At 37.1% G+C, this 24,653-nt stretch overlaps 3 long non-coding RNA genes across 3 annotated transcripts; 1 reads left to right on the top strand and 2 right to left on the bottom strand.

Annotated features, from left to right (window-relative positions):
* Positions 1-428: 428 nt before the first annotated feature.
* Positions 429-3,492, top strand: LOC131776849 (uncharacterized). The gene is made up of 5 exons (XR_009339587.2): positions 429-609; positions 707-858; positions 1,172-1,339; positions 1,635-1,676; positions 1,961-3,492. It is a non-coding gene; the product is annotated as an uncharacterized lncRNA (long non-coding RNA).
* Positions 3,493-6,336: 2,844 nt separating this feature from the next.
* Positions 6,337-9,940, bottom strand: LOC131776848 (uncharacterized). Its single transcript, XR_009339586.2, has 3 exons — positions 8,818-9,940; positions 7,961-8,084; positions 6,337-7,010 (listed from the first exon to the last, which is right to left on the bottom strand). It is a non-coding gene; the product is annotated as an uncharacterized lncRNA (long non-coding RNA).
* Positions 9,941-10,345: 405 nt separating this feature from the next.
* On the bottom strand, positions 10,346-17,389 carry LOC136283157 (uncharacterized). The gene is made up of 3 exons (XR_010718600.1): positions 17,228-17,389; positions 11,576-11,742; positions 10,346-10,881 (listed from the first exon to the last, which is right to left on the bottom strand). It is a non-coding gene; the product is annotated as an uncharacterized lncRNA (long non-coding RNA).
* Between the last annotated feature and the right edge of the window lie 7,264 nt (positions 17,390-24,653).

Raw genomic sequence — 24,653 nt, forward strand, 5'->3', positions numbered from 1 at the left:
ATCCCAAAAGTCTCACAAAATTTGTCTGAAAACCACCTCGTAGATCGCTGTTGTCTGAAAAAAGAGTGACGTCATAACACGATAAGTTTTCGCTGACTTTTTCTCGCTTACATCTTACCCTGGGAGGGGGGTACACTGTAAAATGAAAAGAGCCAAATTGACCCCAAAAGCCAAACGGGTGGGACAGATATCATTTCGACCCCTCCAAAATCTGAATTGGCCTCTATGAATTCTACTTTGGAACTTTTTCTCAATTTGGCCCTTCCAAGAGCCAAGTAGGATTGAACAATTTGGCCCCAACGAGGTGCAATTTTTGAAAAAAAAAGAATATAAAAATAATTTTCTTTTTTCGACCATATTTCGTTTCCCACACTATTCCTTAAAACGTGTTCAAATTTTCAACGGTTCCTCTCATAACTGAACACCGAGTCACACAACGAATTAATCGTTGGCTTTTTCTCGAGACGTGAGCGTGGGCCGCCTGTGATCGCATAAGTCGAACCTAGACCACGTGCGTCGGAAACAATAATGAATTATAGCAGCGAATTCATCAGTGAAGAGGCTGTTTCTTGGCTATAGTCGCATGGAATGAGACTTAAGAAAGGAAAGGTAAACAAAAGAAATTTCCTAACAACGCATTTTACTGCAACTTTACATACACAAACTTGACCGCTCCATTGATCTTTGTTCGTATCTTATCTTGCAGAAAAGGACAGTTGCGATGGCCAAGATCTCCTTGCCATCGCCCAAGATGCAGACGTACCAAGGCACTACATCCCTATTATAAAAGAGCGTCTAAAGTTCAAGAAATTGATTGCAATGAACGCTGAACCTAGAGATGACACGAGTTCTTCGTCGGTACGATAATTAATTTTCCCACCAGAAAATTTGACGCATGAATGGTTCGCCTCTTCTCCCGAGTCTTGTTGAGTCCCAGCGGTTTCACAATTAAAGTCACTTGATCAAATTTTGGCGACGAGAGATAGAGACGGTTACAGTTCGAATACTGCATTTGCACAAGATGGATTTAACTTATTTCAAGATTCTCTGATTTTAGGATCTCTCACTCTGAGTTCTTAATCTTTTTCTTGAAAAGATGAACTGATATTTTTATGTCTATGTCTTTGTTTGCATCCACTTAAGCTGATTTTTTTGGCTCTCTCTCTTTCAGCGTGCAGAATCAAGTCCTTCGATTAAGACGGTTCAAACGTCGATTGATGATTCAGATAACATCAGCGATTGTGAAAATTTAGAGGTGACATTGGCACCGAAAGAAAAGGGTAAATCGCCCAAGGATCTCTGTTTTACGGACGAGGCGACAGAACTGAGTACTGTCTAAGTAAGTTCTTGTATATTAAACTTAGCAGGATGGTGAAGAGTACATTATCGATTACTTTCTTTCGATTATATCCCAAAGGAAAACACACAAGGTGCCAGTTGGTCAGTTAAAGATGAGAAATCTCGGGGATTGCACCTACAAAAATTACGAGATTTGCTTTATTTTTATTGAAATATATTAGATATGTATTTACTTGCACCATGCATAAAAAGAAGTAAACCCAATGTTTAATTAGTGAATTGATAGGATGTTATCAGACAGTTTAATTTTTTTGAAAACAAATATTTACCTACAGGTTCCTCCTGGATGGCTTTCAAAATTCCAACTACCATCGAGGGTAATTATAAGAAACTTTTCTTTGTTTTGTTTTTTAAGTCTACAAGCAATCCTTATTTATTCATGAATACTGAACTAAAACTGAAGTGTATAGAGCTATGATTTCTTTTCTTGATAAGTACAAGTAGACAGTTTGGTGGAAATACGTCATTGATGACCACATTTATTGTGTTTTTACTTCTTATGCACAGTTTGCTTACAAATATTTTGCAACTTTGTAGTTGCAAAAATTTACTGTTCTCCAACAACAAATTAATTTGCTCATTTGTTTGTTTTTTTGTACAGTTCTCTGCCTCAGTAGAGTTGGATATCCAGAAGGGATATCTCATCAGCAGCCTAAAGTACTCTGAGCAGCAGTGGATTGCAAAAAAAAATTATTGCAGAGTATCCTTGTATGGCAAGCAGGATACTAGACTAAGTTGACTTGGAAACTGAATTGATTGGTTTGGTTTAAAAATCTATTGCTTCACCTCTTCTGCTTGCAGTGAAGAGAGGCAATTTTGTGGTGGTGAATTTCCATTTCTGGTGTTTTAGTTTATGGTTTTTAGAAAAACATTATATATATGTGACCCTCCATGGGAAAACGGACACTAACGCTTTTCCGTTAAACGGTCTCGAAAAACGGATGTAAACGAATAATAAACGGCTAACTCGAGCGTTTAAAGGGATGCCATAACCGCAAAAAATTTAAACGGTTGACCAAAGTCCAAAAACGGATAGCTTAGGCCTTCAAACGGTTGACCAAAAATAAAAACGGATAGCACGAAACGTTAAACGGTTGACCAAAGTTCAAAAACGGATAGCTCACACTGTTAAACGGTTGACCAAAAATAAAAACGGTCAGCCCGAAACGTTAAACAGTTGACCAAAGTCCAAAAACGGATAGCTTAACCGAGAAACGGTTGACCAAAATCGACAAACGATGAGCTAAAAATTGATGTTTAACGGCTGTGATTGAGCCGGCGAGATCTTCTGCGGAAAAACTTTCGGAGTGACAACGGATAATTATCCTTCAAAGCGAAAACATTGAGCATGATAATTTGAAAAATAATAGCTAGCATATACTTGCGCATTTTATTTCTGGGTTAAGTACTGCCGCTTTCGTGTGACATTCATGAAATAAGCGCAATTTACTGAGAATAGTTTCGCTGCCGAATATCCTGAACGGCTACTGCGAGAAACTCATAATCTTCTCCTTTGTTTATTCTTATTATTATTGAAAATGAACTTCATTTTTTCCTGTTCGGAAGTTTCGCGAAACAAATATGCATATGCAATGCCACCACCTTGTCTAAAGCCGAAACGTTTCAAGGTCAAATAACGCAATGAAGTTCCATTGCAAATAAAAGGTCGAATCGGTGTCACGCACCGAGCGGGGCCGTTAAAATGATTGTCAATAAAACCAAGAAAGATGAATCAAGATGATATAAACAGAAAGAGAGTAGCCGATTTAGCAGTCCATCAATTAGGAACAATTTAAAACTATGAGACGGGAACCAAGAGAGGGTTACCTCGATTTCACTAAATCTGTAATCAAGATCAGGCGCACTGTTCTGATCGATCAAAGTCGATGGCAGGGTCATGGTCAAATGAATGGCTTCATTGCAATTGGCTCTCGATGCTCTTGGTTTTTACAAACGGATATTTCAACTTAATTTGTTTGTCAAAGGATGCGACGGAAACTCGCTTACTATGATCACGCAAAAGATAAAACCAAAATAAGATACGGTCTTTCTGTATTTCAAGAACCGGCGAGTATCGAGCGAACGTAAGATTGATACTTCGAACTACCCGTATCAGAATGATAGGCAAACAGTCCAAAGCTTTCCGTGGAAATTTAAACGAATAGCTTTTTTTTTTTAAACGGATGATATATATATATATATATATATATATATATATATAGGAAGTCTGCAAGTCGATTTTCGCGTGGAACAGTGCTCAATACGTTGAAGCAGAGCAGAATAAATATTATGAGAGGAAAAAACGACGCAACTACATATCCCGACAAGCCTGTTTCGTGAATCGCTTCACTCTTCAGGGGTTTAATGCAATGTAATGATTAAACCCCTGAAGAGTGAAGCGATTCACGAAACAGGCTTGTCGGGATATGTAGTTGCGTCGTTTTTTCCTCTCATAATATTTATATATATATATATATATATAATTATATATAAATGTGGGGGTAGAGTCTACCTTGGCATAAAGTGCTCGATGATGTGGTAGCAGAGCTAAGTATACATAAGTTAAAGAATTAAAGAGGACGCATCGATTCTCTGTGACTCTGAATTTCGCGTCTAAGCGCTTGTCCGACAGAACTTTTCTGTCGGACGAGCGCCTAGGCACGAAACTCAGTCACAGAGTATTGATGCGTCCTCTTTAATTCTTTAACTTATGTGTATATATATATTCTTTCTTTTTTACTGGCTACAGGCACTTTTTGCGCTTTGGCTTGATTTTAATGTGGTTGTAAAACTTGTTTTTATTGCATAGAGTAGCTGATGTTGATTCAGCAATCAGAGATTATGTCCAGCACAAATTTTAATTGTTGGAGATCTTCAATACATCAATCTCCTGAATATAGTAACAGAGGGAAGTGTAATTTGTCACTTCTCACAATAAAAGATTCTTGATGTTCTCATTGGGTTACTTGGCTCATATTTTTTCAATTTTTCTTACAATTGGTCAAAGGCAATTTTGACTTTTTTTAGAGCAAGCATTGCTTGAAATTGGGCACAGGCAGACTCTTGTCACTGTTTCCTCTGTTTTCAATGACTTGGCAAATGCCTGAGGTAGTACTTGCTGACAGTTTATATTTTGATAATATCTAAAGTAGCAATATGAGTGCATGTGTTCTCACATCCACTGGAAGAATACTCTATACTGCCATAAGGCTCTTTGTTTTTCATATGCACAAATCAAACAAGATCTATATTCTTGTGCAGGAACTGGACCATTTGTTGCCTCTGTCTTATTTTGATAATTTTCTGTACTTTAAATCAGTTTTGATTATAAGCTGTTTTACATTACCACATGTGCTAAGTCATTGAAAAAAAAAGCTTTACTCACAAGTGTCTCTTGGGTGTAATTTCTTGCAATGCTTGCACTGTTAAGAAGTATACTGATTTAGGGAAGAGATCTATTTTAGAAAATGGTTGAATTAATGTTAAATATGTATGTATGTTCTATTCTTTCACATGATGTTTCAAAGTTTGTCTGTTTTATACCACAATTAAGATTCTTAATGACTGTAAAATCAAGTAGTGTAAAAGGTTTTTACATAAACAATATCTAGACCCTAATAAATGAGTGTTTGAAAGATAAAGTATATGGTGTATTTTCATTATTTGACTGTAAGGGGGAAAATCAGTATGGAGAGGAAAGAGCCCTCTACTTTTGAAGTGGCCCACATTGGAGCTGAATTGACTCTTTTTAAAGGGGCCATTTGTGAGAGGGCTGAAATTTTGAGGGCTGTTTTGGCCCCTATAAATTTCAAAGTAGCCCCTGTATTTTCAAATTCACCCTTCACGTGGTCCAATTTGGCCCCTACAACGGGATCGATTCAGCCCCAAAATTGGTGCCAAAAACAGCCCCATTTCAATGGGGCCGAATTGACCCTAAGCGAGTACCAAACTGGACTCACTCGTTTTGGCCCCATTTTTGGGGCCAAATCAACTCTTTTAATTTTACAGTGTACGGTTACACGTAGGCTATAAAAGGAGGCATACCGCTTAAATTGTTGCAAGTTGTAAAAGTGATTTATTTTGAGCAAAACGTTTCCATTTCACCCTGGGAAGGAGGGTACGGCTACACGTAGGCTAAACAAAGAGGCATACCGCTTATGCCACCATGCATCTGATGGCATACAGACATAAAACCAACTATATGCATAGAAATGTGAGACGCATCTAGAAAACGCTTTATGAAAATAATAATTCTGCGAAAATAGCCTAAAATAAAGCACGTAGATATTTTTAAAAGAAGGAGGCATACCACTTAAAGTGCTGCAAGTTGCAAACGTGATTTATTTTAAGCAGAACGCATGCAAATTTGGCACACCATATGGCGAATCAAAAATCACGTCTGAGGTCAATTGGATGCCACTCAAGATTTGCCATGAAAATGAAAGGCGTTGCCTTTTCGCCTGTCTCGTTTAGAAGCTTCTTAAGACACAACCTTATCGTGATATGCAAACTAAGCATTTTTGCTTTGATTCACATCGCGCACTCAAAACAGGCTTGAAAAAGGAAAACAAAAGTCTCATTCAGCGAGTGGTTATGGCTATCGGTCACATCCTGAGGAGAGGTTTAGTTGGATTGTTGTGGCTTCTCTGGTGTGTGTTCTTGAAGTGTTTTTATAAATTACATCAATTCAAGCAGCGATTTCATGTGGACCCTCAAGGTAACTTAAACAAAACAGTCTCAATTATACCTTAAAAGAAGCTTCATAAAAGAGAGAGAGTGAGAAATTGTGTTATATGCTTCTAAGATTTGTCTTCATGGTACAAATAATTATTTAAAACTTATACCCTTTGAATTTGGTTTACATATGGTGGGTTAAAATATGCTGGGATATCTTTCAAAATCTGTCATATCCAGAGAGAAATATTTAAAAATTAGAATAAAAAGGATTACTAGGCAGATTTTCAGACAAGAGTTGACTCAAAAGTGTAGTTGTATTTTGTCAGCCTTGATATGATTTCAAGTTCGCAAATAAAAAGTACATCCTTCACCATGTTTGCTTTTGCACGCAATCGAAGCCAGCATCACACATGTTGTAATAATATTGTACAGCAGGAGAACCCTTTCTCCAGATTATCACAAAGAAAGAAAGCAGTCTTTGTTAGAGATACATGCTCAAATCATTCCAGTTCAAGCTTGGCGAAACGAGTTCGGTAGAAAATTGAAACTAAGGGAGAGAGAGAGAGAGATAACGAAACCTCTCTCTCCTCATTCCGATCAAAATACTAACATTTATACAACTTGATTTGGATGATTTATTTTTCCAAGTTCGAGGTTGTAATTTAAGGAGTTGTCAAGAGAGACTGAAAGTTTCTAAGTGAACAACAGCTCTACAATTTACATTTGACAAAAATACGTTTAATGACGAAGCAAAGATGGCGGCCGTTGAAAACCAAGCATGAAAGTTTGCATGCACCGCATGTATACTTTTCCCTTCAAAGACCATTTAACGCGTTGGAAATATTCCATAAATATAGATGTGTATGAACGGCAAGGGATTTCTTAGCATTCGATGTTTGCTTTCGGGCTCATCTTGCGCAGGCCACTCGAGTATCTTGCTAATTCGAGCCTTTCGGAGAGGGTGCGTATGTTCCCTGTAAAATTAAATTAAGATTAGTTTACGATATGCTTTATTTTGTTGAAATATATACGCAATTTACACTAATATATTTGGCAAAGCAGGCTGCCCAGCTGCATGCTATAAGCAATACAACGTTCTAACCATAAATGACCGTCGCTACATTCCTCGAAATTTCTCTGCATCTGCTGATTTTCCAAACGAAAGTTCGACTATAAACCCAGGACTGTTATTACCAAGTTTCAAAAAATAAAAAAAAAACACTTTCAGTCATAACTTATTTTAAATTTGAATGTTGCCATTATTTAAAAAGAAGGACTGGAAGTCTTGTTTTAGCCTGACTAATTAACTTTCAAGAGAAAATTTAACTTGAGCTGTTGTTGTTAACAACGAACATACGTCTTGGCAATCTCTTCATCTTTTATGGTTGTGTCGTTTATCAACCGTTCAAAATTTTATCGGCGTTTGATATTCTTTCACTCTCTACATGAATTAAGTTTCATGGCGCAGGAATGTTTAGAATTAAAATCCGCAGTCGCTCATGCGAGGGCATAACCATAGCAAATTCAAAACCAGTTGTACTCGAAACGGTTTCTCAGACTGCATTCCGCACTGGGTCAAACACGCAAAAGTTTGCTGTACATATATTTCTTCTTACACTACCGTTGGACCAGTTGGACTTTCCCTTTATTCATTACCATATACGTGTAAGAACAGAATCGCTACCGAAACTATTCGAAAGTCGAAATCATTTATGCATCTGTGTTCAAAGACATTTCAAAATCATTCGCAACAGGGTGAGTTAATGTGATAGTTGTAACAATAAAATCAAAGAAAAAGATAATATGAGTATGTACCGATTGAGTGAACAATTTCAGAAAGCCTAAGGAAACAAACTTGCCTTGCCATCAGCAAACTAAACTTACAAATTATCTGAAAGAAGGCAGCTGTATGAAATATACTCACCTGACCGTCCCTTTCATTTGAGTTCTCGCTGAAGATCTGATGACTTCATTTCATAGACTAGATTCACTCAGATTCACTGCCGGTTTGAATAAAAGCTAATATTCGCAAACTTCTCTCTAAATCCCTAAACAGTTAGAACAGAATATTCAAAAGTATCTACTTTCATCATGGCACCGAAAGAAACCACAGGAATAACTTAACATGATATTGAAACCGAAAACACAATTGAAGTTTATAAAAGGTCCAGCCATTGTTCAAGCGGTCATGCCTGAATAGCGGCTGCTATAATTACATGTCCGTATTTCTATATTACGAACGTTCTGATTGGTTGATAACGTGTACACCAAAATTATGCGAAAAAAAAAAAATAAATAAAAGAATAAAATAAATATAAAGGACACCATACTCGTTCAAAAGCTAAAGGTCATGGTATCTCCAGCAGAGGATGTGCAGTGCAATACTAAGGAATCACCTTAAGGAGGCTCCATAGGGTCTTTGATCAATGTTGCACGCGCGCCAGCGTACTGTTTTTCTATATAATTTTTATGTTTCCGCTTTTCTAGGTCAATAAAAGCCACGAAAAGGGCAATGAGCAAGATTCGGACCATCGTTTGCTGTAGTAAATGATATCAAAATGATTTTAGCTATCAAGCCAAGGCTCCACGAGTGGGAGGCGCTCGCCAGTGATAATCTGGCTTTGCCTTTGATTTTCTTCAATTTGCTTCGGTGAAATCTCAAAATTGTCCCAATTTGTGAAATTTTTCCTGCCGATCATTTAAAAGCCGAAAAGTGGTTTTAAAGGCAGTTTCCTCACTATTTGAAACATTACATAATAATTAAAACTGAATATACTTTACCTCCAGATCGGGACTTGCAATTCCCTGTCGAATGCACAGGAGAATCTCGTGATGTTTGGTGGTATGAGTCTTTGGAAATGAAAGGTCAGTACAGTATATAATAGCATTGAAAAATTGAGTTAATGTCACCAGTATGGGGGACGATTACTTTTTTAAAGGTATTGTAAACAAAATGGTACGCTTATCCAAGGAAGCCTTACATTCATCATTTCAGTTATACCATTTACCCATCTATTATTTATTGCAGAGTTGTAACTCCAGATGGCCATGTATATAGTTCATGGATGTCTTCGTATGGTTCATAGAAATATCTTATTGAAGAAAAATTTGAACATTTTTCTCAACGAATTGTTTAGTCGATCGAAGTGAGATTTTATCAACCTTCGGATCTGGTAGAGTCTACTTTTTAGTCATCTTAAACGCGAAAAAGAAGAGGGATTTTGTAAATAAGTAAGTTCTGTTAAGATAAAATATATTTTGTCATGCTAGCCTTTAATAAACACAGAAACTTTGCCAGGAGGTTGAATGAAGTAAATATTTAACGGCACAGTGCAAATGATCGCCCATGGGACTACAGATCTCGGGACAGAGTTGAAAGTTTTACGACAAAGTTGATTGAATACTTGGTCTCCTCATAATGTTTTTTAAGATTGAAATCTTAAGCGGACATTTTTCGATCAACTTAAAGCTAAACCGTTAAGCAACCCTTCGGTTGTCAGAGCTCGTCAGAAATTTTAACAACCTAAAGCTGTCGCACGCTTTCCAAACAACTTCTTACCAAATACTGTTGGTGCTCGATAAAACCTTATTTGTAGCGAACTGTGATTTCACGAAATGTAAGGCTTATTTGTGGAATACCTTCACCAACCATCTCTGGAAAGGCACCTAATTTAGGGATGTTTTGTGAATGTTCAGTTATGTTCGTTTGTCCTGTTAAGGTAACATATTTCTTTTGCAGAATTTTCTATAGGTAAAATTTGCAGTTTTCTTCAATACAGTTCTTTTGTTTCCTTGATACTGGATCGCAATTGCATCACTCATACAAAATCTAGTCTTGTTTCTTGTATGGTACTTAAATAGAAAAGTGATTTATTACGAATAAATGTATTCAGATGGTTTGCCTGTAAAATAAATTGAGCTTATTTGCAAATTTTGATTAATAGAAGGAGCTCAAGAATCCTATGTTTAGGCAGCATTGAAAGAAACAAACTAAATAAGCTGCAAACGCAGACGTTTCCTACAATTATTATTGGCTGACCGATTTCGTGAAACTTTTTAGTGTTAGTTTAAAAACTTGTAAACTTGACCGGCAAAACAACTAAGATTTGCTTTTATGTAGGAAAATTACAGGAAGATATGTTTTTAGAGAGACCACCATTTTGAATAAAGAACGATCGTATCAAATGTTATGATCTTTGAGAGTCTATTTCCAGTTTCTGTCTTAATACTTCGTACTTGTATATGTAGTGAGACTCTGAGCGGAAACAACCAGCTCTTAATACATAATATCATTTCGCATGAAGTATATACTGTATTATTTTTTAATAGTAGACTAATCTGGACGTAACTCTGTTCGCCGGTTAAAAATTCCGGTGAAGAAACTTAATTCGGTTGGCAGAATCGATGACCTATATAAGGATTGACAACTCTGCTTACCTGATGGTAACTTTTATTTCGACCGAATTTGAGCAAACGATACCTTCGAATTATGATTGCAGGGTAGATAACGCTCACTCCAAACACAGGTTGCATCATTCGGCGTCATACTTATCAGCCTTGAATGATAAACTTGTTAGTACAAGAATTGCACTTTGTTGTTAGTACACACATCGTTAAATCAAATTAGGGTTCGACCAAGTAACGTTTTAAAATCTTTAGTTTCCCTTCAATCGTATGAACGTTATGCCACTTGTTGCTACTGAACACATTCCATAAGCCATTGCGAATGATAATGCAAGAAAGATGTGTTTTATTTCAATAATAATCATAATAATAATACATGTTTTTTAACCAGGGTGACCTCTTCAGCATAAAATGCTGCTATGCTATGCTGCTATAAGGGCCCTGCAAAAAAAAAAAAAAACTGAAAAAAAGCCTAAATACAGTCACCAACTTTAAAAGTAATTAAAATTTTGGGATCTACAGAATTCCAAAATTAAGATTTGCATCTATTATCACACCAAGGTATGTAATGTTGTGCTTGATTTATCGGATTCTCCCGGAGGAATAAGCTAAATGGCCCGTTTGACAAGGTAGCCGAAGCGATTCGTCGTTGAGTGCCAAAAACAACGTATTCGGTCTTTACATTCAAGGCTTCAAGTCTAGGCTTTACTTGCCCCATATTAAGGTAGTCTGTACTCATCATAATAGCTCTTTTATTGAAAAACATTTTCATGGTACTACTACATTATCATAGTTCTAATCTGGTACGTGAACTATGTTTGGTCAGTTTAGCGGGTCGTAGTTCACTGCACAGCCCGCTAATTTCAAATTTCCCCACGTCTCGGCAGTTCGGAAAGTCGCAAACTCTCAAACACACAGTTAGTTATACAACTAACTTATTCTTATCTTTCTTTTCACCATGCTCCTACCAATAGCGTTGCTCCATTTTCTGCATATAAGTACACACACAACCCATAATTTCCCCATTCGCTCTGAGGAAAGGCTAGCGCTCGGAACGTCAGATTTTAAACTCTTTATAGTGGCCAATTATTAACTCAGTTGATAATACTATTTTATCTTATTTCAAGTATTATACCTCCTACATCGACCAACCATCGACTTGACATGTCCAGTATATGTTTTTGCCGCCACTCAGTGACTCCTTCTTCAACGAGGAAGGAGAAACTGCGGAAAAGGATTATTTAAGTTATACACTCTTGACATCAGATGCTAATGACCCTGATAATATGCTTTTGCTCCGTCCTAAGAGAACAAAAACTTAATTAATGACCCTTCTCGGGAATACAGTCTCTTTCTCCAAGAAAGGGAAAAATAATCGAATCAGATCTTCATCACCTATTTTAATATAAACAACTTACAAAACAAATGTGATGAGCTGAAACGTTTGAACAATGAGATGAAATCCCACATCATTTTCATCTCAGAAACTAAAATCGACAATTCGTATCCCAAAGGCCAATTTACCTTTTCAGGCTACACATTGTATCACCCCGCAGAGGTCGAAAGAAAGGAGATGGGGGACTTATAGGACACTTGGACTCCAACCTGCCCTCAAAGGAGCTCAATAAAGGTTACCTAAGCATACAAAAAACTTGCAGCAAATACATCACTCTAGTGGAATTGTACAGCCCCCCTCCCGCCTAAGGAAATGCGGCTGTCAGCAAGTTTTACATTACTTAGAACGAGTAGAGGAGGAATTAAACGATATCTGTATATGGGCGTCACTTAAGTGTCACACGTTCATACTTATCGGTGATCTAAATCTGGATAGAACGCTCGGAAGGTGGAATTCTTCCTTACGCGATTGGTTTAAGTTTTGATTCTGACTGGTTTAAAAAGTGGCGCACGTTTTCCGGAACAAGCACATAGTGTAGTGAAGGAAAGCCAAGGTAATATGGCATCACATTCGACACTCAAATAAAAAATTTCCCTATTCGCACTGCATTGATTTGGATTCTTGGAATAAGCCAGTGGGTAATCTATCTGGAAGTCATATTAATAAAGGGGGTACGTTTTTGCAGAAACCGTGGTGCTGCGTTGGTGGGAGGGTGTAACAACTTCGTGAAACAAACAACAAAAAAACGAGAAAATGTTCCCGTCAGTTTTCAACGTAAATGTTAGAGTTCTTTGACGTGATTGGCTCATTTGGTTCTCGCGTACTGGATTTTTTATTGAAATTGAAAGAAAATTTTTGTTTCAAACTTTTCGTAGGTGTCAATTTCCACACAAGTTTTCCATGTGTATGACCCCGATAACTTGGATGAGCAAGACTGCCATCATCATCCCGGCTGTAAAAAATCCATCTACGAAAAAAGAGGCTAGAGTCTAAACCCCCGTGTGAATTAACCACAACATTTGGCTGAAATAAAAACTCCGAAACTTCTTAAAATTCCAAACAAAGGAGTAACAAATTTAAGCGAACGAAAACTTGGATATTGAATCTAACATAGCGCATCAGCGTACTCGATGGATTCTTATTCAAATTTTGACAATGCTATTTGCTGTACAGAAGTTGGGTTCCGGCTTAATGTATATTGACTTTTGTTCACCCTGACTGTCCTACCCAGACGGTGAGAGATTTCATGTCCCCAAGGTAAATGTTTTGCCTCTTCATTGATTATGTTGGATAACTGGGGAATGTAATGTTGAGTAGTAAAAACTAAAGCAGAACTTGTCAATGCTTGGTGGATAATAAGTGTTATACTGATAATTTTATGAAAATTAAACCAGGATGCTAAACGGTGATTGAGCTTTAGTGTGAAAAGTAAAAATAAAGCGGAGAGTGGTGTCAAGAATAATTCCTCTCTAGCAAGAGAATTTCGTCCGCCATCTTGTTATACTTTTTTAATGAACTTCGTTTTTCCTGTAGCCGGCAATCGCTTAATGTAATGAAAGAAACGAATTCTTTTTTCCCCCACTGTCACCCTGAGATTAAATTTGCCATCTACGCGCCACCAGCACAAGGGTGCCGGTGGCGCCTCCTTATTATGCTTAAAACCATGCTCCTGATTTTGCATTATGCTTCATTTAGTGGCTCACTTTAAGAGTGTGCAGAGCCCTTCCACCACCTTCCCCCCTCGCCTTCCTCCCTACCACCGACAGGTAAAACTTACAAGGGATAAAAGGCTTGCTGTACTTAAGAACGAAACCTTTACTGGACCCAATCATCAGGCTACGCATAACCAGGCCCCAATAGATTGTGCCAGTAAAAGTAACGTATCATGGTACCAGCATTTCCCGATTTTTTTATAAATTATGCTTAAAATCATGCTCAGTTTTGAAAATTATGCTACATTTTATAAAGTATGCTTTTCAAATATGAAACACAAAACAAGTCAAAACTATGAATTTTTGCTCCGATAAAACATAACTAGACATTTAATATGTTCTGACATTTTGTTGCTTGTGAAAGTGGGAACAAGGACCGATCCAATCTTTACTTCTCTCAAGACATTGTAAAATTGAAATTGACTGAACAATGGACCGACCTTGAAAATGATCAATCTCAGATCAAATGATCAAGCAAGTTATGACTCTGGTAAAGTTCCCTTGGAAAAAAAAAATATGTTGATTATGCGGTAAAAAGTGGAAAACATGAAATAGGAAATACGGCCTGGAAAGAGGGAATCTGCGATGAAAAGTGAATGCCACTGGAGAAAAGATCAGAAGCGCGGTCTTGGGTGGAATCATCTGCATGGGAGGCTGTACACACATTTGGCACACCCTCGCAGGGAAGATGGCCGCGTAGATCTAGTAGAAGAGCTTGAAGCTTATTTCCGTCTTCAATTTCATTTCTGCTGTGGCGGTCTGGAAAGAAGGAATCTGCGAATCTACTTTTGGGTAGGTGCTCAGAAACTTTTGCTCTGGCGAGTACAAACGATTCCTGTATTATATGATAATCAGACGACAACTTAGAATTATATTTTAATCTATTCCACTCCCTGAACTACATGTAGATTATAATAAGCATTTTAAAATTAACTTCAACGAAAGTTTGCAATCAAAATGCGGCTGAAGATTGTAATCAGTGGCCATTGTCTTCGGGGAGAGGACAATCAAACCATTGTGTGTTATCTCCGTCTAAAATCTCCCACATCCATAAAAGCCACTGAAGAGCTCTTGCTTAAACCTCTGATCACCTGAACTTCAAGCGATAGGAAATGACTGGATGGAAAATAATACTTTGTTGCTTTCCTTCTTGGAAGATCTCTCGGAAGAGGAAAAGATTTGAACGATTACCCACGGAAAACTACGATAAAAGCGAGGGTAAATGAAGCACCCGATTTTAGCATAATGCACATTTGCTTAAATGCCAGAGAACACTGCCTACGAGAACAGCTATCAATTCTTGATTTTATGCGTGCATGGACTTTGATATCTGTCGTGAGTTTTTTTCCCATTTGAACTAAAATCACTACTCCTTTATCGATGACATTTGATGGCAATTTAGACAAGAGGATAGCTCAGCATTTGAATATTTATAAATTGTTTGACTTTACAACTGCAAGAGGACTGAGTTGTAAGACCCAAACAATCCCCTTCTTAGCACATCTCAGCAAAATGAGATGATGCAAAAAAACTGTTCATAGAATCGACTCGTTGTCATAATCAGTTGTCCATGTAGGTAGCTCTAAGATAATAGCATTTGGGTGCTATTCTGTAAATGAGAGACTAAAAAAAGTTTACTTGTGTTTAGTAAGGATGTGCTGATTTGAAAATCTACAATTGATTCCAAAGCAAAAACCGCAATGCAATATATTTGTCATGGGGCTTTGTGTATACAGAAAGGCCACCGCACTTAGAGCAGATAATAGTCGTATCATTCGGCCATTTCTTGACCATGTTTAACCATGTTTTTCCAAGATATCATCTGCCTAAAAAATATGCTCCTCTGCATTCTAAATATCGACTGAAAAATATAACTTCAACTATAACTATTTATCCAGTCCATGGCGAGATTTAGTGGCGGTATGCTGCAAATATTAATAAATCGTTAAGTAGCCCATCTGCCTTTGGGTAATTGGGAAATAAGACAAAATTAAGAAAGCATTACTAAGGTTCTTGAGGTGCTACGAATGGTACAAAAAGAAACGAAGATCGATTACGATTGTTTCTCTTTCCAACGTGGCTTGGACATTTATTATTATTCGTCATGTGTCACATCTCATAGCTATTCTTCGATATCAGGTAAAACTCGTGTCGTTCTCATCTTCCTTCTCGAAAGTGATGTTCTAAATTTACTCGACGATGTTGGCGTAAGAGAGTAATGGTATTAATCTTCCTTCATTGAAGCATTTGAACCCCGGTGATTACGGGTAAGAGGCTTCAGGCAGTCTTCTACTCTTATATCAAACATAAACATAGTTAAACACACATACCATACTTCAAATTTGATTGTCGGATTGATCTAACTACATTGTAAACACTTGTTCTTGAATTTGTGAAGAACACTTCTACATTATGCGTCATTTAATTGTAGATAAATTTCGCTACGTGGCAGTTACGAAAGCAAACATGGCTTCAATTGCTAAATTAGCCATGCAACTGTGCACACCCAAAAATAACAAGAAATTCCAGCGCCTGCAGAGTCTATTTCGTGCTCTCTCTTTGCATAAAACAATCATAAACTGATTAAGTTCAAAGTTTCTTTATAATGCAGTACACGAAGCCAAATTTTCCTGTCCATCTTTCCACAATACGCTGCGTTACACTACTTCCATTGCACACAACTGGCTAAGGACACTTCTACTATACTTATCAGAAGGTTTCACCCTAATATGTATATATATATATATATATGTATATAAAACATCACATTAGTTAATGATAGTGATTTATTCAAATTTCTTCTAATTGACTCGCTCTTTCTCTTTTACTTTGCAGAGTTAAAATTCCCTGTGCAGTGCACAGATGATTCCTGAGCAGTCGGCTCTAAGGTAATTGTTAAGCGATCTTTCAGAGACAAAATAAATGCAATCCTTTCTTATTCTCTCCGAAATATTGTTCGTTCAATAATGTTCTCTTAACACAGTGTATCCATAGATCAATAATTCAACTGACAATGATCAGAATCTTACTGTTTGGAAGAAATGTACAGATGCCCGTTTCATGAGCAGTGAGGACTGTTGTTACAATGATCCAGTCATTCAAATAAAATAATAAACTCGAGTTGTGTGTCCGTTTGACCGACAATTTAGGAGGAAAAAGAAGAGTCGACAAAGAACGATTAAATGTGATGCTAATTCAGTCTCTATAATTTCTAGAAAGATATTTGAGGTACCTCGTGTGGTGAACAAGATGACATAATTAAAATACAAAGCTACATGAATAGTGAACGTTCCCTTTAAAACATTGCACTTCATTTTTAATATTTGTCATTGACAAATGCAATTACTATAATTTTACAAAGCCTGAAAGCCAAGCTTTCAATAACTACCAAAATATGAGCGGCAGGATTTCTTTGAACCTTTTTTGTTTGACCTTTCATCAATATAAGCCCAAGGTACATAGAATTGTGCAATTTTGAGAATGCAGGATAAACTTAGAGTTTGGCCTTCTTTCGATAAGATATTCCGCCAATTAATGGAACAGCTCAAGATCAATGTTCACGGAAAACTTTTCCTATGATTTTAAAAGGTAGAATTCAGATGAACCAAAGCAAATACCTAGCGTTCTATAACTTCAAAATACTAAAAACTGATTCTCCATAAGAATAAATCATGATCACCTTTCGATTCTCTAACGCTTGCCAATGACTTCACATTGATGGAAAGTCCTTCCTTCCACTAATACTTAAACCTTTTCTTCATGTCAATCGGTGAAATCTCGGGTCTATCATTTCAGCATGAAACGATTCTGTCAGACTCGAAATGACCTAGTGTTTGCAAGGAGCGTGGGGAATGTAAATTAAAACAAGATGACGTGTCAGCGCAGCTGGAATTAAACAGACAAAACAAAGCTTATTTTGAAAATACTAAACTGTTATTGCAGTCGGCGGGCGTCTGAAAATACGTTTACAAAATATTTTTCAGACTTATTATCTTACATTGTCATAAACATGGACTTCATTCGTATTATCATGCACACTCTTAAGTCGGAAAATTAAGAACTGTTCCATTCCTAAGTACTGCGTCGCTTTGGCTCAATAACACATTGCATTGAGTGTCTACTTATACATGTTTAAGAGAGATTGTTCCTGAAAAGAAGAGCCATTCACCTTATTTGAATCACTTTTCATGTAGGTGTATCAGTGTTTTGAAGTCTAATAGCAAAAAGAAAGGATGTAATTAAAATGCCATCACGTTTTGTTCTTTCAGATCACTGGAAATGAGCTACCTTGGCAGTAAAAAAGACTTGAATGACTGAGGTCGTGAGCTGGATAGACCACTGAAAGAATTGAAGACTATAGTTTAGAGCTTATTTTGGCTGAAAAACATTTCCCAACTGACTAGGCTTTTTCCTCAGCGGACTAATACCTCTCCAATTATTAACCCTGAATGCATTTGCTTCAGCTTTTAAAATGCTACTGGAATATATCTCAATTAAAATTCCTTGTATTTACAAGTGCAGAGAAAGGTGTAGTGCAATTATCATTTTAATCAAACACACCTTTTATTTTAATTGTGTTTTCGTTCCATTTTAACTCAAAGTTTCTACGTCATGTTTCTTATTTTGTCATAGCTTCACTATACTTTGGGGCAGAAAATCTTAGACTAGAATATACTCTCCCCACGAGATTGTTTAAGCAAATATGGTGTCCCACACCAAGTGTATGCAACACTTAGAAGACTAAAACCTCAGTATTACTGGTCTGATCTTGGTTAGTGAGTTGATAATTCTGATACATAATTCACTGTACTTAGGCTAGCACGCTTACACTCCTGATACCTTATTTGAATTTGACTATATATACAATGACTGTCTACTTCTGTGAACTAGTTTGCCAAATATATATACCATTTCAATATAGGGTTGCTGTATATAAATTGACAATTCAGGAGATAACTCTACTTCATCAACTAACAAAAAGATAGAGAAGCAGACAGTATATTGGATGTGATATGGGCCTGCCTGGAGAGGAAAATAGTTATTTTCAGGCTGAGGACAATTTTGAGAATATTGACATAACTTCCAAAGATATCACAGTTTTGTTCGTATTTTATGTTCTTACGGCTATTGAAGTAGGTATATTCTAGTCAGTATGACCGGATATTTCTTTGCTCCACACCTTTAGCAAGCACAGTTGTCAGTAGGTCAGAGCTGTCAGGGCTGTCTACAGAGCGATTGAATTCAAGCTGTTTATAAGAACTTCGGACACAAAGCCTTAGAGCCTTCTCTCTCATTCCTAAACTGTCAAGACGTCTCAGATCTTAAATTATTACTTGACTGTTTCAGAGGCTCATGCTTTAGGTTTCAAATTTACCAATTCATCACAAGTTAAACTGCCCAGTTTTATATCAGAATATGCTTACCATCGATCAAAATGATCGTATACCTCATTCAAGTAATATTGTCCTTAACGTCTGCTGGTGATTTGGTTTCCTCTCACGGTTTGATTTTACGAGAAACTGCTTTCAAGTAACATCAACTTTTCGTTGTCTTAATCCCGTCAAATTATTCAGTTTTGAAAGTTCAAAAGAATTACATCCAACTTGGATTAAAGAGAAAAATTGATGACGCGGACATTTGCATAACACATTTTAAACGAGAGTTAAAAATATAATTTAATTAGAATTCTTTTGTTATGATGACAAAGCACGATAACTTTTTCCGTTTCAGCTGCAAGTCACGAGAGTTTTGAGAACAAGAGGTCATTGTGCGTAGGATGAAATTAGTTGAAGGGTTAGAGATTGAGGGAGGGGAGGGGAGGGATGTGGTGGAGTTTGTGCGGCTGAAGGTGAAATATGATGTAAACTTTTAGATAAAATTACTGTTGCACATGAATTTTTTCTTCGTCGTCAAAATTTTGTTTCAAATTATTATGTTAGAACAAGAGTATTGACAATATATTCCATTATTCCAGTCCAATATGGCAAAAGAATTAGTTCACGAGAATCTTCCTTTCTTCTTTTTTTAAAGAAGAAAATGACCAAGTACATTGTGTAGGAAAATCACTGTCGTTACTAGGTACAATTTCCCTGTCGAACAATGTCCTGAAATCTTCTTGCCGATAATGTAGAGATAATATCTTCTTCTCTCAACGGCCACAAAATCCTTTCCTTCTGCTCGACGAATTGCGCAACGCCCCTTGTTATCTCCTCAGATACGAACGCGAACAGGGAAATTAAGAAAATGACGAGTTTAATTTTCTCCTATGAGAGATATCAGCCTGCCTGTATCTGGTAGGATACAAGTATAAAACCAATTAGATGTATGGAAAATGTGAGACGCTTCTAGAGAACGCTTTATGAAAACAAAACATTAAGGCCTGACAAGCCTCGCTTTCGCACAACTCATCCTGGGCTAACCATGTATCCGCCATTTTAGCACTCGAAATGATATTTGTTGTCGGGGTTTTGTTCTCGTGCCCAGGCCTACGAGGCTCAAGCCGTATTGCCCTACACACTAAGTAAATCCTCTGGATTTTAACGCCAGCCATACTCACGAAATTACGCGAACTAAACTCCCAACAGAACATGGCAATTTGGGCCTTGCTAAGAGGCTGTGCGAGAGAATTTTTTCCGCTTTTCTGGTAGGTAGTTTTTCATTGTTTTCGTAATGGTGGTTGCAGAGTGCAAGGTAAATAAAAATTATTATAATTTACAATTTTCTAACCCCTAATAGTGTTTACGCAGTGTAGTTCAAAAGACACCCTAGTCACCCCAACACCAGCATGCATATTCTCCATACTGTTTGTAAGCTTGGCAATCTTTGCCCTTTCATAGAAGTTAAAAAGTGAATGTCTAGAGCATAGTTTCCTCCATCTGGGTAAAGCAATACCAAAAGCTAGGTTTCTTTTAAACTTTCGATGATAACTTTTGAGATACTTTACTTCTTCGTGATCAAAATTACATTTATTACAGTTATGAAATATTGTAAGCTTACAAACAGAACCACATAATCAACAGGCTAACTAGTGATTGTTGAACAAACGATTTGCTGTTGAAGAAACTGCTAAACATCGTTAAGAAACCAATACAATAAATAGGAAACTAATCTTTTGTTACTGGTTACTATATGAAATCATTGGATCCTGCCGTTAAACGATGATTTTTGAAGAAAATATCCTTAGTGAGGCCTAGAATAATTCTGTGAAAATAGCCTTAAATAAGGCTTGCAGGAGCCCACTAAGTAATGGGCTCCTGAGCACGAAGATATTTAAAAGAAGGTATACCGCTTAAAGTGTAGCAAGGTGCACACGTAATTTATTTTAAGCAAAACGTATGCAAATTTAGCACATTATATGGCGAATCAAAACTCACATCTGAGGTCAGGTAGATGCCACTCAAGATTTGCAATGGAAATGAAAGGCGTTGCCTTTCTCCGTGTCTCGTTCGCAGGCTTCTCAAGGCGAAAACCTATCGTGATTTGCAATCAAGCATTTTTGTTTTTATTCTCATCGCACGCACAAGAAAAGGAAAACAAAAGTCTCAAACAGCGAGTGGTTATGGCTATCGGTTCTATCCTGAGAAAAAGTTTATATGGATTGTTGTGGCCTCTATGGTGGGTGGTCTTGAAGTGTTTTGATAAATTAAATCCGTTCAAGCGGCGATTTCATGGGGACCCTCAAGGTAACTTAGACAGACGGTCTCAATTACAACTTAGAAGAAAGCCTTAGAAGAGATAGAGTGTAAGAAATTGTGTATATGCTTCTTAAATTGGTCTTCATGGTACAAGTGATTGTTTAAAAATTATACCCTTTGAATTTGCTTTTCATGTGGTGGATTAAAATATGCTGAGATATCTTACAACAATTGTGAAAGTTTTTCAGAGAGAAGGATTCAAAAATAAGAACAGGAAGGATTGCTAAGCAAACTTTCAGACAAGAGTTGACTCAAAAGTATAGTTGCATTTTGTCGAGCTCGCAAATACATCCTTCACCATGTTTGCTTCTGTACGCAATTGAAGTCAGCATCACACGTATTGTAATGATATTGTACAGCAGGAGATCCTTTTCTCCAGATTATCATTCAAAAAAATATTCTTAGTGATATATGCACAGATCATCTCATTTCACGCCGAGCGAAACGAGTCGAGTATGAAAATGGAAACTAAGGGAAAGAGAGAGAGAAAGAGATAACGAAACCCTTTCTCTCCTCATTGCGATCAAAATACTGACATTTATATAGGTTGATCTGGATGGTTTATTTTTTCAAGTTCGAGGTAGTAATTTAGGGAATTATCAAGAGAGACTGAAAATTTCTTAGTGAAAAACAGCTCTTCAATTTGCATTTGACAAAAATACGTGGCGAGACGAAGCAAAGATGGCGGCTGTTGTAAACTAACTATGAAACTTCACATGCACCGCGTGTGTACTTTTCCCTTCTCAGACCATTCACGCGTTGGAAATCTACGACGAATATAGATATGTATAAATGGTAAGGATTTCTTAGCATTCAATGTTTGCTTTAGGGGCTCATCCTGTGAAGGCTTTGATTATCTTGCTAAATCGATTTAGATTATTTTTCGATATGCTTTACTCTGGCTGAAATTCATACACAATTTACACTGAAATATTTGGCAAAGCAGACTGCCCATCCGTATGCTACAGGCAATACAAAGTTCCAACAATAAACGAGCGTCGCCACATTCCTCGAAATTTCTCTCCTATACTGCTGATTTTCCAAACTTAACTTCGGCCATAAACCATGACTGACTTTCAGTCAGCTTATTTTACATATGAATGTTGCCATTATTGAACAAGAAGGACTGGAAATCTTATTTTAGGCTGACTAATTTACTTTCATTGAAGAGGAAATTTAATTTGAGCGAACATAAGTTTTGGCAATCTCTTCATCTTTAATCGTTGTATCGTACACAGACTTTTCAGAATTTTATCGGTGTTTGATATTCTTTCACTCTCTTCATGAAATAAGTTTCATAGAGCAGGAATGTTTTTAAAAGTAGAGATTCAATCTGCAGTCGCCCTTGCTAAGGCTTACAACAATTAAAAGCAAGGACATTCCGTGTCATGGCAAATTCAAAACCATTTGTACTCGAATGGAAACGTTTTCTTAGACTGCATTCCGTATTGTTCAAACATGCAATGTTTACCGAAGAAATATAAGTACTGTGAAAGTACCTATATTTCTTCTTACACTACCGTTGGAACGGTTGGACTTTCCCTTTGTATTTATAACCATATACGTGTAAGAACAGAATCGCTACCAAAACTGTTCGAAAGTCGAAATCATTTTTGATGCACATTGCAAAATAATTCGCAACAGGGTGAGTTAATGTGATAGTAGTAACAATAAAATCAAAGAAAAAGAAGACATGAGTGGATGACGATTGAGTGAACAATCGCAGAAAGCCTAAGTAAACAAAATTGCCTTGCCATCAGCGAAACTAAACTTCCAAATTATCGGAAGGAAGGCAGCTGTATGAAATATTCTCACCTGGCCGTCCCTTTCATTTGAGTTCTTGCTGAAGATCTGATGACTTCATTTCAAAGACTAGATTCACTCAGATTCGCTGCCGGTTTGATTAAAAGCTTATATTCGCAGACAGTTTCATTGAATACCGAAAAAAACATTTATATCCTTCTTCCTCTTTCTCAGCTGAGCAGAGTAACTCGTAGCAAGTGTGATGTATTCATCCAAAAGGCTATCCTCGAAACGTTTTGCTCTTGTATCAGTCGCTTATCTATCCGAAAGATTCAAACTTCTCTCTAAATTCCTGAACAGTTAGAACTGAATATTCAAAAGTATTTATTTTCATCATGGCACTAGAACAAATCACAGGAAACACACGGCATGATATCGAAACCGAAAACACAATTGAAGTTTATAAAAGGTCCAGTCATTGGTCAAGCGGTCAAGCCTGAATAGCGGCTACTATAATATCATGTCCGTATTTCGATAATACGAGCGTTCTGATTGGTTGATAAGGTCTACACTAAAATTATGCCAGAAAAAAAAAATAAAAGAAAAAAATAAATATAAAGGACACCATACTCGTTCAAGAGCTAAAGATCATGGTATCTTGCAGTACAGGATGCGCAGAGCAATACTGAGGAATCACCTTAAGAAGGCTCCATAGGGTCTTTGATCAATGTTGGTGCGCGCGCCAGCGTATTGTTTTTCCGTAAAATTTTCATGTTTTCGCTTTACTAAGTCAATAAAGCCATCAAAGGGGCGATGAACAAGATTCGGACTATCGTTTGCTGTAGTAAATATTATCAAAATGATTTTAATGCTCCACGAAGGAAGGCGCTCGCCAGTAATAATTTGGCTTTGCCTTTGATTTCCTTCAATTTGCTTTTATGAAATCTCTCAGAATTTTCACAATTTGTGAAATTTTTCCAGCGGATCATTTAAAATCCGAAATAAAGTGGTTACAGATTTAAAATTTTGTGTTTTCTTCGTCTATCTCAAATTTGTTCCTACGATTTTTTTTTATCAACAGGTATTACAAGGGGAACAAATATGTTTAACGGTCCAGCAAATCTTAGGAAATTCCACCGAAGGACACACGATAAATCTTGCTCGAAATATCCCCATTTTCTTTGTCGCAAAATAATAACGTTTTGGAATAGAAATACGCCACGTTCTATATCCGAGTATACGTAAATTTTTTAATCTGTCGCTATCTGTGGCCTTTTGGCAATCTTTCCCACGGTGTTTTCTTTTTGGTTGACCTCTTTTTCAGGCGTAGAAGGCCTATGAATATTACGGGTGCAGTCACTGGAAACCCTAGATTCCATCACATAAAAACTGTATTGTGTTTAACTGATTTTAACACACTTTTTCAGAGAACAATCGTACGATCGTATCGGGCCGCCATGTTTGCTTTGCATGTTGACACTTTTTTAGAGCTCGCGTTATGTTCGTACCCAGATCTCGCGCGGTCAAAAACCCCATGGAGCCTCCTTAAATTTGTTTACTTATGGTCACCGTCAGCAAGTAATCGGAGTGACCGAGATGTCTTAAATGCATCGTTAAATCAGTACTTTACCCTATTCGGTGGGTACTTCAGAAAGTTGGTCGTTGGGG

The sequence above is a fragment of the Pocillopora verrucosa genome, chromosome 8, assembly GCF_036669915.1.
Source record: "Pocillopora verrucosa isolate sample1 chromosome 8, ASM3666991v2, whole genome shotgun sequence".
Classification (NCBI taxonomy): domain Eukaryota; kingdom Metazoa; phylum Cnidaria; class Anthozoa; order Scleractinia; family Pocilloporidae; genus Pocillopora; species Pocillopora verrucosa.